This window comes from Mus caroli, unplaced genomic scaffold (genome assembly GCF_978045245.1).
Source record: "Mus caroli unplaced genomic scaffold, Mus_caroli_1 scaffold_10, whole genome shotgun sequence".
Classification (NCBI taxonomy): Eukaryota; Metazoa; Chordata; class Mammalia; order Rodentia; family Muridae; genus Mus; species Mus caroli.
This window is the reverse complement of record NW_028227265.1, coordinates 63,839,517-63,853,935: the sequence shown is the minus strand read 5'-3', so window position 1 is coordinate 63,853,935 and position 14,419 is coordinate 63,839,517. Positions and strand designations below refer to the sequence as shown.

Genomic DNA, 14,419 nt, shown 5'->3' with positions numbered 1-14,419 from the left:
GTCAGAACACAGAAGAAACACAGACATCTAGATATTCTTAGGAAACTGTGTCCAGGCAACAGTGAGCAAATCAGGACAGTTTCATCAATAATTATATTACAAAGTTTACACAGGGTTCAGTTTATACATCTCGAGTGTGTGGTATTGTAAGAATACCTGTTTGCTGAAAGACTATAGTGTGACCATTTTCTGTCTATTGTTAGTACACAGCTGCTGGGTATATGGCTCCTCTTTTACTCTCTGGGGTTAATGATTGTGTAATCTGCCTAGACTCCCATAGGAGAACTGCAATCCCCAGAATTCCCTGAGCCTTCAATTGTTACATGAAATGTTTGCCCCCAGAGGCTTCATCCTTTGACTGGAAAGTATTTCAGGCATTACCTGAGGAATGGCACAGGTAAACATGCATCACAGACACAAGCTGGTGAAAGTTCCAGCCTTCCAATTCAGACAAATGAAGTGCTGAAATGCATATTTTTCTGTCCCAATAACAATTATAAAATTTTATCTCAGTCTTTGCAATTCTTAATATAAGCTGTGATAAACGTTTATTAATTTTTCTTAACTCTAAACATTTGATTGAAAAGATTTAGCAGACAGCATCTCGTGTGAAAAACATTCTAAGATATAATTTTTTCCTGAAATTCAATTTGTAATCTAAATTTCAGGATAAAAGATAGCAAATTGAAGTAGCTCAACCATGTAAGTCAAATTAGCTTCAATTTTAAATCTTAGTTTAAAAAAAATTCACAATAAACAAATGATCTCCCTACATCCATAATGAGGTGCAGGATTAAGACAGACACTTTGTTAACTCAAGCTAAAAATCTCCTGTAACTTTAATGGAATATTTAGAGGAAAGTACTAAAGTCTAACTTTATCTGGAAAATTGCCTTGGCTGTTGCTAGAAGCTTCTATGGAGTAAACACTGGTAATATGATTTTCTTAAAGAAGTTTATAATTTACATTTTAGTATTTGTCACAGACTATTAGATTTATAGACTTCCATTTCCAACCTCCTCTTAATTAAGACTGTCCTGGATAAAGGGATTAGCAATTGCTTTTAAAGTAAGGATTTCTCCTTCATAGTTACAGGTCATAGATGTGACTCTTAAACCACAGCAATGCTTAACCAACATCAATTTAACTTCAAATGGATTATTTTTTAAGACAGTTTCTTGCTCTGTACCAAGCAGGCCTCTGTGCTCCTTCCTCCCTTTCCTCCTGAGTGATAGAAATAAGGCCAGAAGGTTTGGAAGAGGCTAGCCCTTGCATAATCCCTTCACTCAATCTTCAGTAGCTTACCAACTTTCTTTGCAAGCTGAGACTGGCAATAAGCAGAATCCAATGGTATTTTGCTACCTGCCTCCATTAAAAAAGTATTCTACAGAAATATGCATTCCTCATCGGATTATCCTAAGCTTTCTTTAGTGCTAGACTAGATGGTTCTGAAGATTCTTTGCTGTACAGGACTCATGGATGTCTTAACATAGGTCCATCTCTGATAGGTCCATCTCTAATGCTCATAACAGCCCTGATGAATCCAAATCCATAAACGAGTCTCAGGTTAACTATGCTTTTGAAAATTTGTTCATATTGACTAGACAGAGAGCAGGTGAGTGAAGCGCGTGAAGGTCACTAACTTGGTAAAAGGAATCCACGCCAGGTTCATATTTGAAAATACACAGAAGTGTTTATTTCAGTGTAAATGTTTAGATTAGAAACAGCTTGTATTTTGGCAGTCTTTCCATGAGTCCTTTTACACTATTGTCAATGACAGGAGCTATCTCTGCTACACTTCTTCTCTGTCGTGAGTTTAATCAAACTGTAAGGTCATGTTGAAAATGACACTATTGATATGAAATATGAAGATAGCTGGAGGTGGGTCACAGTGACCAACAAAGATCATCTCCTGGGAACTGTTTTCAAAACTTGGTTCTGTTTGCACTTTGAAGAGTAGAAGTTCTGATATATTTTCCCCCCAAATCATTTTATCCTCCCAAGAGGACATGGAGTCCCTAGCAGAAATGAATAAGTCTACTCCAGAGAGCACAGGAGTTGCCCCTAAGCAGGAATGAGTGCTGCCTGCCTGGTAGTTTTTGTGCTTTTGAGAACAGGTTGCAGCTGGCTTAGCTTACCTGTTTCCCCATTCTGCTCTTCTCCTGCTTGCCCTCTGTCCCTCATCCACATCTGTGACCAGGCACTTTCCTCTCAGTCCCTAATTCCTTCCTCTTTTCTTGCTCCATCCCTCTCCTGCCTTCCTCTCTTTATCTCCTTTCTTTTCACCTTCTTCCCCTCTCCTCTCTCTCTCCCCCTCTTCCTTTTCCATCTTCCTATCCCTGCTTCTTCTCTCCCTTTCTCCTTCCTTTCATCTCTTCCCACTCCTTTTTTCTCTTTTCCTCTTTCCTTTTACCCATGTCCCCCTCTCCCCTCTGTTTCCTTTCTCTTCGCATCTCATCTAAAGCTCTTCACTCCTGACAGCTCCTTTGACCTAAGCAGATTACTGTAGCTGCATGAAGGGCACACACGCAGCTAGCCCAGCCTTTCAAGGAAGAGATTTGTATCCAAATCGGACACTAAGCTTCTCAGCCTTCTGCTTATTTACCTTGTCAGCAGGATGCATGTCTCTGGGTGCTCCACAGACTCCTAGGGATCTGGGTAGAAACAAAAGCCCATGTCAGTCGCTGCAAATGTGGGAGTCTGTGCCATTAAAAGGAGCAGTTGTTAATAAGGGCCCGTGAGACCTGGGTTTCCTTGGTTTCCATGACAGTTATTAGGTACGGTAGAAATTGAATTGTCTCCCATGATGCTCTTAGGGGAGGGGGATGCATGAGTGACAAAGCAGTGCAGTTATGACTTGCAGTAAATCATCCTTCTGAGAATGTAATACTCCTTGGGTTATTGCTCTTACATATTTTTACAGTTTTCCTTTCAGTGTGTTTGGCCACTGCTGTACAGTGTCTCAAACACTATTTTCCTCCTTTTTTTATTTAGATCCAAGTTTGGCAAAGCAAGGATATGAACAGTTCTGCAGGAGGGTTTCTCAGGGCGAGTGAAGCCATAAGGCATCCAATCAGGGTTTGGCCACCTGCAGCCCAGCCAATATGCCCTTCCACCAGATTTCTGTAATCCCAGCCCGGGAGACAGCCAGCAATGGGAGAAGTTCAATGGGCAGAAACAAAGAGAAGAACAAGGAAGTTGAGGTAAGAGAAGGTTTGATTTGACACAATAAGAGAGCCCACCCCAGCCAGCTACGCACTGTCTGTACAACGGGATGCAGAGCGCTGAAGAGCAGCAGGCTCCTAGCTCTCTTTGGGCGCTAGGTGACCGTTAGCGAATCATTTTGTGTGTGACTAAGGAGCTTATAAAATTTAACCTCTATTTTCTCAATGAAGCAACGAGTCAAATCTATAAAGATACTGGCTGCTTGATAGATGTAAAACTTCTGCCTCTTTTGCAGAACTCTACAGAATCTCCTTTCTCATTTGTGCGGCACAACTAGGAGGTCCTGGCTTGGTTGCGGGTACTACTGTTGTTCATTTTTGGAATTGTTGATGCTAATTCTGTTCAATGTCTAGCTGGAGGGTTTGAAAATAACTTTCTTCACAAAGCAGCAGATCTTTCTGGGCTAAGAAAGCTCTCATATCTAATGCACATTGAATTGGTGTTTAGGGATCCAATGTTCTCCATTCCTTATGACTTGTGTATGGGATTTTTGACGTGATGTCTGCTCATTTGCATTTTATTCAAGAAAGAATTGTTTAAAACTTAACACAGTTTATAATATTCTCTATAATACATCCAGGATGTATCCTGGGGAGGTGGGGGGAATTGGCAGCCCTTCCTTCAAGGTTAAGATGCTTGAAAAATCAGATGCTAGGAGCTTATTTTAAAAAAAGGTTTTTTAAAAGAGACTGAGCAGAGTCAAGGGTATCTCATGAAATTATTATAGGTACAGTCATGAGTGGAGTTAATGGAGAATGACAAGTGGGCAGAGCATGCTATAAAACTGTGAGCACCTGGGAGGCTGAGGCTGGAAGTTTCTGAGTTTAAAGTTATCCTGGGCTTCAGGGGAAAATGCTGTCTAGTAAACAAATGAAAGGAAAAAGGGAGGCCAAGGTCTGTAACCCACTAGGCTATTTTAAATGATTCACGGATTCCATGTGCATATCTTACCTCCAGATCAATATCAGATTTTTATTGTTGTTGATGTTATTATTATTATTATTATTTCCTCCAAGGATAGTTGCTGAGGACAAAGGAGACCACAAACACAAATAAAACAATATAGCAAAAAAAAAAAAAAATAGGATGCCTGTGTAAGGAATAAAATAAGCTTCATTATATCTTTGAATGCAAAGTGCATTTACAAACCCTGCCCATGATAACTGACCTGGTTTTAAATGTGACAATCAAAAGCATGGATGCCATCAGAACTTACAGCAAAATTCTGGGCTTCTCTGAGTAATTCATTGTAGATGATGCTTTCCTTTTGGTAGCTTCCTCACCAAATGCAAATCATGTGTCCTTGAAATTGAAGCATGTTTGTTAAAGTAATGTATCAGTCTACCCTGACTTGAAAATATTTTTGGTGATATGACTTCCTATGATTTGATGATGTGATTTTTGGGTTCCAGTGCTGTTTCCTCAGACTTGGGGAATGGAGAAAAGGAAGGAGAGACAGCGATTAATTCCAAAAATATGAGAAGTGAAAAACAAGATTTACAAATGTGGCTTGTTGCTGTTGAGAATGGAAGTCAATGAATGCATGTGAGCTGAACTGAAGAAAACTTTGTGTAATGATGGGCAGCAACTTTGCTTGGAATTCAGAATGACCTAAGATGGAAAGTCTGAGGCATGGGCAGGATGATTGTTATGGGTTTAAGGACATCTGGCCTATACAGTGAGTTCCAGGCCCACATGGCTAGAGTGTCAAAACAGTACAGGTTCAGTTCCTAGACTCCATCAGAAGTCCATTGTTGATTTCTTCTTGGTATGAGTTAGGATAACTGGCATGACTTCTATGGCCTTTAAAAATCAAGTGTTTTCCTTTCTATATAATAAATGTAAGTGCATTTATTCTACCTCATGGTCACAATCTCCATGCACATCTCTTCACATCTACATCTCCCATCCGACCAACCTCTATCTGAGATCACCTGTCTCTCCCCAGGGAAAAATCATCTTTCCATTGTGATTGAATGTAATGGGTCTACCTGAATACTGGCTGAATACCAAGCCAATAAAGACAGCCAGGAATTAAAGCAGTGGAAAGAGATTTGTGATGTGCAGTCCATAAAGGAATCACTATTGGAAATAATTTGGGAAGTGCTATTCTCTAACAAAGATAGGATTTTTAATGAGGAAAACTATGTATCTTCATACAAGGAAGACCTGTCAAATGGAGCAACGGGCACATCCCAAGCATCTCCATTTGTGGTCATAACCATGTATTTAAAAATGGTGGACATTAATGCCCCTGGACTGATTATTTATTATCATAGTTCGAAAATGTAATACTGAGTCACCTAAAAACTCAAGTAAAGTAGCTGATTTCTTCTAGTGTATTTTGACTTTCCTCAGACAGCCTCAGTTAAAGCATGGAAAGAAAGTTAAAACACCCTAGAAAGTTAAACCACCTGTCCGGAATGTGTTAATAGTATTTAGAAATTAGGCTCAGTAAGCAGTTTGAAAGGAAAATGATGAGAGGAGAAAATGAAATTTTAAAGGGAAATAGTCTTAAGTGTTGGGTTGAGATGCCCCTTTGGATTTCAAATGCATCTTGTTTCTCAATACAATGAAGTTAGACGTTTCTGTTTAAAAACATGTTTAAGTTTTCTTTTAAGTGTAGAGGCCATGAATTGCTTCATTTGATAAACTAAATAGCCTTAAAGGATCACAAATGCCATTGAAGTTGGATAATTTAAACTATCTTCATCCTGCACATTAAAAAGTAAGATTATTACTACACAATGATTTCTGCATGTTTAAATGGTGGCTCCTGCTCATTGAGGGTGAAAGGCCAAAGAACAGTTCCTGATTGTTGACCACTGATGAATATCCTTCAGAGTTCCCTAAACTCATTCTACTCACTTTAAAGTTAGTCCTGGTATCCATCTGCATATTAAACAACTGATATCATTTCAGAACTAGGAATTTGCTTAAGTGTAAGTCAACTTAATCTTCCTTCCACAAAATACTCAGAGAGTCTGGAATCCCTAATCAATCCATCAATCAATCACTATTTAATTAGATATCAGAATTTTGGTTTTATTTTGATTATTTTGGTCTTATTACTGATGCTAGACTCTTGCTTTGTTTTGTGGCAGAAAATATAAAATGAATGTTGAAATGGTTTGTTTATTAACTCTTACAATTCAGGAGACCAAGGTTGTAAAAACTAATTAACAGAATAATATTCACGAATTCTAAATTAAAATTCTATAGTGAACTTATATTTTGATGGATATTACATGATATAAAGGTCCAAGTTTTGTCTGTTTGGTTAACAACACTGGGCCTACAAAAGCAAAATAATATTTTTCTAATTTTAGTCAGGTTTGTGTTACGTGTGTATGAATGCTGTCATCTTCCAGAGGCTAAAGTCCTAGGATACTGGGTTGTTTAAAAGTGTGCCATAATTGAACCTAGTAGGTTGTTTTCAAAAAATAAGAGAAAAGAGGATTTGAATTTGGGAAGGTGTAAAAGGGGTATAGGACTTAGAGAAGGAAAGTGAGGGTGAGTCTTATTAAGTTACACTGTATGAATGTACAGAATTCTCATGGAGCAGAAAAATATGTAGTAATTTGAAAATAAAAATCTTATATAATATATAACAATCAATAAAAGATAAATATAATAAATAAAAATTATATGGTAAGAGAAGAGCAGTGTCTCACATTTGCATTCTGGGCACCTGATTTTCTTAGTACAACCAAGGTTGTATTAGCACATGCAGCATGACTACCATCACAGATCCTCTCTTATAAAGTAGATACATATGGATTACAGAATCATAGGCTCAATATAACACATTTTGTGAACTTCACTAATTTATATCTGGATATACAGATGAATATGTAAAAATTAGCAGAAAAAAAGCTTGTATGTAAGTTCCAGAGAATTCTAGAAGGGAAGCCAATCACAAGACTCCCTTAGCAACCCATGATTACTAAGTGGCTTGCTTAGGAGATAATTTGTTTATGCCTTAAGGAAATCAAGACCTTGGAGGACCCAGCAGGGAAGGTAGCTTGCTGAAGGAATACACATATCCACATTTAGATTGCTTTGATTGATGTTAGAGGTTGATGCTTTAAGTTATCTTCTGTTACATTGTCAGTAAATGACTTTGTTTCTATTAATCTATACATTCCTTCTTATACTAAGGTTATTTATTAAGCTTTATTATTATTACCAATTTTTTAAGATTTTCATACATGAATATGATATATTTTCATCATACCCATTTCTCTCTCTTTCTCCAGCCCCTCCTAAGTCCCTTAAACATAACCTTTTAAATTAGTGCCCACTTCTTTTATAATTATTAATATATATAAAATATGTGTTACATTTATAGGTAATTAAATATATAGATATAAATGTAATATTTATATTATATACGTAGATTAAATATAAATATATTAATTTATATATACATATAAAGTATATATACCATAGTAAGTACACATATAAATTATAAATACATATATATGTATATATATGTGTGTGTATATATATATATGTATATATATATATATATGTATAGTTATATTCTAGTAAGTGCTGACCATATATATACATGTATGTAGGCCTGACCACTCAGGTGTGGAGACACTTAAGCATGAACAACCTATCAGGAGGCTCAACCCTGATTGATGAAAACTAATTCTCTGTCTGTTGGAAGCCAACTGCTTGTAGATTTTCTCCTTAGGCTCAGATCTCTTGAACCCTTTCCCCTCCAAGCTGAAGTGTTTACTGCTATGGTTCTGTTCAGGCAACCATTTTGTCAAGAGTTTACAGGTTCAGCATCTACATCTATATGGTGTCTAGGATTTACTATTTTGCAGCAGTCCTCCTCCTGGACCTCTGATTCTTAACATCTTTCCATGCCCTCTTAAATTTTAATTAGTTGTTATAAATCTGGCTTCTAGTACAACTGTTTCTCACAAGGATTTTATTTGTCAAATGTTTAACTGAAATTTTCTTCTCTATATCTAGAGATTAAGATTGTATAAACTTCAGTGTTTATTGGTATGTAGCAAAGCTTTAGGATATTTCCTTTATAATTCATAACTCTATGGAACTTATAGGCTCATATCCCTAGGACTCAGTCTGTCAGACAAGGATGCTCAGCATGGTCACACTGAGGCTACTGCTACCTGATTCACTGTCTCTTCATGCTCATATGCCCCTGAGTAGAAGATTTATTCAGGAACTGCTAATCGGTATCTTGTGTATATATGTGTCATGTGGTCAAAAGTTTACAAGTTGCAACTAGTATTTATTTCATTAAAATTTAGAAAATATGGTAACTATGGTAAGTAATAATGCATACTAGACTTACGAGTCAGGACTTTGGGATGATAGCAAAGCAAAACTAGAATCTTTATCAAATAGAACTTTAAAAATTAGCTAGATTTTATTTTTTAAAAATGAAAAAATATTGCTCCTCTTGAATAGAAGTCTAAAGTTCCACTAGATGCCATCAAAAATGAGTTTATTTTTTCCTGCTATCACTCCTATTACCATTCATAGGCTTGGTTTGCTTATCACATAACTAAGGACAATTATTTGAGAGGCTATGTGGTATAGAAAAAAACAAAACAAAACAAAACAGGTTTCCTTATCACAATAGCTGATGGAAGTCTGTCATCAATCTTGCTAGGAAGCTGCTTTCGGGATAATTTATAATGGAATTGTGTGGTCAAAGACAGGTGGGTGTCTTTTCACAGGTGTTGGCTTTGGCCACATGGGGGTGCATCTGATTGGCCAGTCCAGAGCTGCTTTTTAGTTCTGCAAATATTGAGAATCAAGGGTGTTTTTTTTTTTTTCTCACCTGCAATTCCTAACATGTTCACAATGGGCAGGATAGCCCAGACAGAAGCCTTGGAGCCCTCTAACTGATCACCTACCCCATAATATAGAAAGAAAACATTCTTCCCTTGATTACAGTAGAAGATAAGGAAAGATGAGATTGGACAGCAGGGAGACAGCAGGAGATCTTTTCTCCTTGTTCAGTAGTCCTACTCTGACAAGAATGCATTGATGTGCTTTCCTCTGGGTACCCAGGCAATCTTTCTACTAAAAGGCCAGGCAGGCTCAGTGGGACTACAGGAAGTAGTGAAGACTCACCTTAATTGGGCATGTGCTGATTTTGCTATGCTTCATCATGTGTTTCTCATAGTAACAGCAGAAGCTAGAGAGGCAGCTTCTGCCTTTCTCAGCCCTGAGGTTTGGGATGAGCCTCGATATTTTTAAACCAAGCATTATATTCCAATATTGTGGGGTGGTATCTGGTTTACTCATGGATACATAAGCCCACTAAAAGAATGACAAACTTTGGACTTTTAATGACTTTGATGTCAAGGAGGTCCGGTTTTTAAAACTTACTTTCATTCTGGAATAGACTTCCTGTCTTCTGATGGATGTCCTATGTGCAGAATTAAGCTTTGGTTCTGAATGATGTGAGGAAGTCCAAGGAAGATTTCGGTGCTAAAGATAAAGGGAATGAGGAGAGCGAGAGGGAGGGGAAGAAGGGAGAGGTAAGAAGGTTGTTCTGTGTTGCATCACTTGAGGTAGTGGTTTCCTGAAAGTAATCCTTGTCCAAAAGTACACCTCTCCAGGGAATGACTCAAATATATCTTTTATTTTCATCATTTTTTAAAGTTGGTGTTACTTGCTTGTAACACAAAGGTCCATGAACAAGTTTACCAAAATACAATTGCAGTCATTTTCTGCTTTGTAATACATAGGGTAAATAATTTGGTAACAGCTGGCATCTGGGTGAAATTTTCACAAACATTAATTTATGAATGGTGTATGCTGCAAGCCCATTTTACCAGAGAGTTTGGGTTAAGGTTCTGTTGTTACCAAATGGAGTACATGTTCAGCCAACGTGAGCATGACACTGTAGGGAGACTGCCAAGGGGTAGAGAGGCTAATTCTCTCTCACAGTTCTCTAGATGAACACTTTCTCACTACTACCCTAGTCCAAATTGAGTATTAGCGTCTCATGTGCTTAGGATGAATTCTGCTGTGTATGCTAATTGTATTAAAATAAGTTTTAAATGATGAAAACCAACCAATTTCCATATTATTTGCCTTCTGTGATGAAATTAGCATAATAAACACTATTTTTCTTGTTTAAAACAGATGCTGTTGGTAATTACATTAATAAGGAAGACTGGATAACATTTTATGACTATCAAATGAGAGTGATTAGTTATTATTGATGTACCCTGGTCAGTAGTTTTGAAAGTGTCGTCTCAACTGGCAGGTAGGTTACTTGGACACTTCCCTAGTATGAGTCTTAAAACGTCTCAGGATAAAGCCACAGCCTACTTAATGAGACATCAAGTGGTCACTGTGTGAAAGATGGTTGAACAAAAACCTTTAAGCAGAAGCGCCTTGGCACCTGGGGAGAGCAGGTGCAGCTGCTGCTATGGATGTTTTATTAATAAGAGTTTCAAGAGCCTGCTGATTAGATAACACTCACCTCAGTGCTTTTCGACACAGAGAAAGCACAGACAATGCCAATCTAGATTTAGAATCCTTCCATTGAGCCGCCAGTGAAGGGGAGGCACCCGTAGTCTGAGCATTGCCTTCCCACAGCTCATGCGTTGGAATAGCACACTGAGCTACTTGCCAGACTTTATATCCTCCAGGTGAGGATGAGAAAGGACATCTATCCGGATCCCCATTCTTCCTGTCCCTGCATTCTGGTAAATAACTGAAAGAGGCGTGACAGGAAGATGGTGCTGCTGATAAGATGTTGCTCTTAAAGAAGTTAAAGGAGACTGAAGAAAAGGACTAAGTACTCCTGGATGCTGGGTGACAAGCTTCTTGTTTTCTCCTTGATTGTCCCATTCATCAAATCCTGCAAATCTGTAACAAAAGCAAGAATAACAACAGCAGTGGGGTCTTTCCACCCAGCCAGCACCAGTGGATGCAATCTTTCTGGAAAAAGCAAGTCTTCAGGATGACTGCTTTGGATGTCAACATGAACAAAGGGGGAATTTTTTTAGGCGGGGTGGGCGTGGGGGGAACTGGCACCAGGAAGCCACTGGGCAGCAATGCTGCAGGGCTCTGAAAGTGAGGCATTTATGAGAATCAGAAAGCAAACATTTTCAAATTGAGGTACTAGACATGTGCTTACACATATTTAGATGTATAAATGGTATAAATCATTCTTATCTGAAAACCTAAACAGATCTATGCCAGAACAAAATCTCTGTGGTAGTATATGGCCATTAATGCTCATGATTGAAGATGGTCTTACAAACTTAGGTCTGTAACAGAGTTTTACTTTCTAACTTCACTCAAGATTAATTATCATAAATGTAAATAATATCTGATAGATTTGCTGTCATGATATTACAACACGATAACTATTTGAACTCCAGCAGTAAGTGTCGTTAGAACCCTCAGATGTGTATATTTGCTAACTATACAAGTCAAATTAGAGTTTCTTCATGATTGGTAAGATACCATCTTTGTTGTTATTAGCCATGTGCTCACTGAAAGCCTTATCTGTCACTGTCATTGTACCTTACCGTGTGACTCAGGTGTTCTGCTAAGGAGCCCAAAGAGAGTTGAAGAGCACCTTCATGCTCATGTTACATGATTGCATGTGCTGAAAGGCAGCAGGGTGAAACAATTCAAAAGACTCATCTAGAAGAAGACTACCTGCAAGGCTTCTACAAGTGTATACCTCTATGCAAGTGTATACCTCTATGCTTTCATTTCCACAGATTTAAATAGTGACAAATATACTTCTATGCAAGTGTATACCTCTATGCTTTCATTTCCACAGATTTAGTGACAAATATACCTCTATGCAAGTGTATACCTCTATGCTTTCATTTCCACAGATTTAAATAGTGACAAATATACCTCTATGCAAGTGTATACCTCTATGCTTTCATTTCCACAGATTTAAATAGTGACAAATATGAGGACTACTTTATAAAATTAAGAAAAGTATACTATCCAGATGACTCATGGAGAAAACTCATGACATGAGTTTGATCACTGGAACCCGTGGTGGAACCCATTGATCTTTGAGCTCCACATGTGCATCATAGCATATACACATTTGGAAGCACACACACACACATGTTCAGAAATAATAAATAATACTTTTAAATACAAATATGAAAACTAAACTGAATAGTTATTTCTAAAGAACTGAGAGGCCATATTTTGAGAAAACAAATGATTAATTTTGGAAAAAATAGAAGTGTAAGTAGTTATTTAATTTGATTATATTTTATCCACTTGTTATTTAATTCATAATAAATAATGACCTATTCATTAATATTTTCTATTTTGATAAATAAATATTTAAGATTAAATGGCTCTATATTTTGTGATTTTTAAATTAGGGTGATAAAAGTGAGTGATAATAAAAAAGACTACTTCTTTGATATTTGAAGTTTGCTAAACTGACATCTGCTTGAGCAGACCATGTATGATTACCTTTGAAAAAGGAAATCCATTCTTATGGATTTTCTTTGCTGACTTGACATCATTCTCATACCCACAGAACCAAGAGTTTCCTAGAAGGAAGAACATTCATAGACAAGGATACTACCATTCACTTCAGTTGCATGTACTTTCTTCAAAATGTTCTTTACTTATGATAACATTGTTCATCTCTCCCTTAAATGTTCTGCTTCGTAAACATCTACTACTTGGACTGTTCTTTTTAACTATCTTCATATCTACTTTATAAATGTTCTTGATTGGCTTTTTATGATTTCTTTACATTTTATTTAAAATATATATTGTATATAAATGTAAAATGATGACACCAAATTAGAAAATCTTGTGGAGAGCTTATGAATAAAATTATTTTTGTGAACTTCAAGAATGATAAAACTTGTTTTGTAGTTGTGAGGGTTAGTTTACTCAACTTTACACAATGTAAAATCATCTGAGGAGAGTCTCTACGAGGAATTATCCAGCCTTGGTTTGCTAAGAACCGAGCCAGGGCTATGGAATGCTTGTATGCATGTGGGAAGACCTAGCATACTGTGAGAAGCAAGAATCTCTGAGTTTGAATTTCTCAAGAGATGAGAAATTAGAAAGTGAAAGGAATATTGTCATATATGCATTTATACTCCATGCTCATGACTATGGATGTAATAATCTGCATCAAATTCCTGCCTTGACTTCTCCATGATGATGGACTATAACCTGGATTTGAAAGTTCAATAAACCCTTTCTCTTCTAAGTTGCATTTTGTCAGGATATTTTATCATAGCAACAGAAATTAGGGTAATAAAGCACAATTAAATTCATATTAACAAACAGTATAGTTTGGAACAGAATTAAAACAATCTGTATTTTCCTAAGGTACTGGCTTTGTTCAATTTGGCAGGAATTGCTCTGTGAGAAGTTCTCTATCCATTTTTCTTTTTCTCACTTCTCATTGTTTTGTATTTTGATGGATATCAGTTTTCATAGTATCAATTAAAGAGCTTCATAGTGCAGGAAATTGAAGGTAGGGTCTCAGGCATACTAGGCAAGTGCTCTACCACTGATCCATAATTCCAGTTCTCATTTTAAATGCTTTCAAAGGGTAGAAATGCCTAAGAAAAGGACACTGCAGTAAATATGATTGGGAAAAGCTGAATATAAGATACTTGGGGTCCTATTTCCCTAGACTAGATTACACTATCGATGAAGTCATAGGCATAGTCCCTTGTTACCTTTTTTATGTCAGAGAGGCAAATGACCACTTTCTCAGCTACCTTTTGTTGTGGAAATGCTGGAATTGAACTGGTCCTGAACATGGATGCAGCAAGTGTTAGACGCTAATCAGTTTTTTTTTCTCCAACTGTGTTTGTCAGATGCATTCATGGCAATAATCGTTCATGAGTTATCTCTCTGACTGACTTGCTAAATAAGTGCATTGAAGGAAACTGGAGCTTTTTTGTGATTCTGACCCTAGTAATAATAAAATTTTATTTTGTATTTCACATGTTTATCATTTTCTTCTATTACTGTACTTAATAATTACTGAGTTTATTATGTATATTCTGCTATAGAGGAATTTTAATTCAGCAACATGGCAAAATGATAACATCCAAGACCTTCTAGGTCTAGGTAATCTTGCTGGAAAGCAAACATGCTCTGGCTTAATGTACTTCTGGTATTATCAACTTAAAATATACTTCATGCCTATAAATCACTGTAA

The 14,419-nt window shown here is 37.0% G+C and overlaps 1 protein-coding gene across 3 annotated transcripts in view; it reads left to right on the top strand.

Moving 5' to 3' along the window:
- The first annotated feature begins 3,115 nt into the window (after positions 1-3,115).
- Positions 3,116-14,419, top strand: part of Marchf1 (membrane associated ring-CH-type finger 1) — a 481,764-nt gene continuing 470,460 nt past the window's right edge. For all 3 annotated transcript variants that reach the window (XM_029480932.2, XM_029480927.2, XM_085843942.1), the window contains exon 1: positions 3,116-3,203. The gene's annotated coding sequence lies outside the window, so the exon portion shown is untranslated. The remainder of the gene's footprint in view (positions 3,204-14,419) is intronic.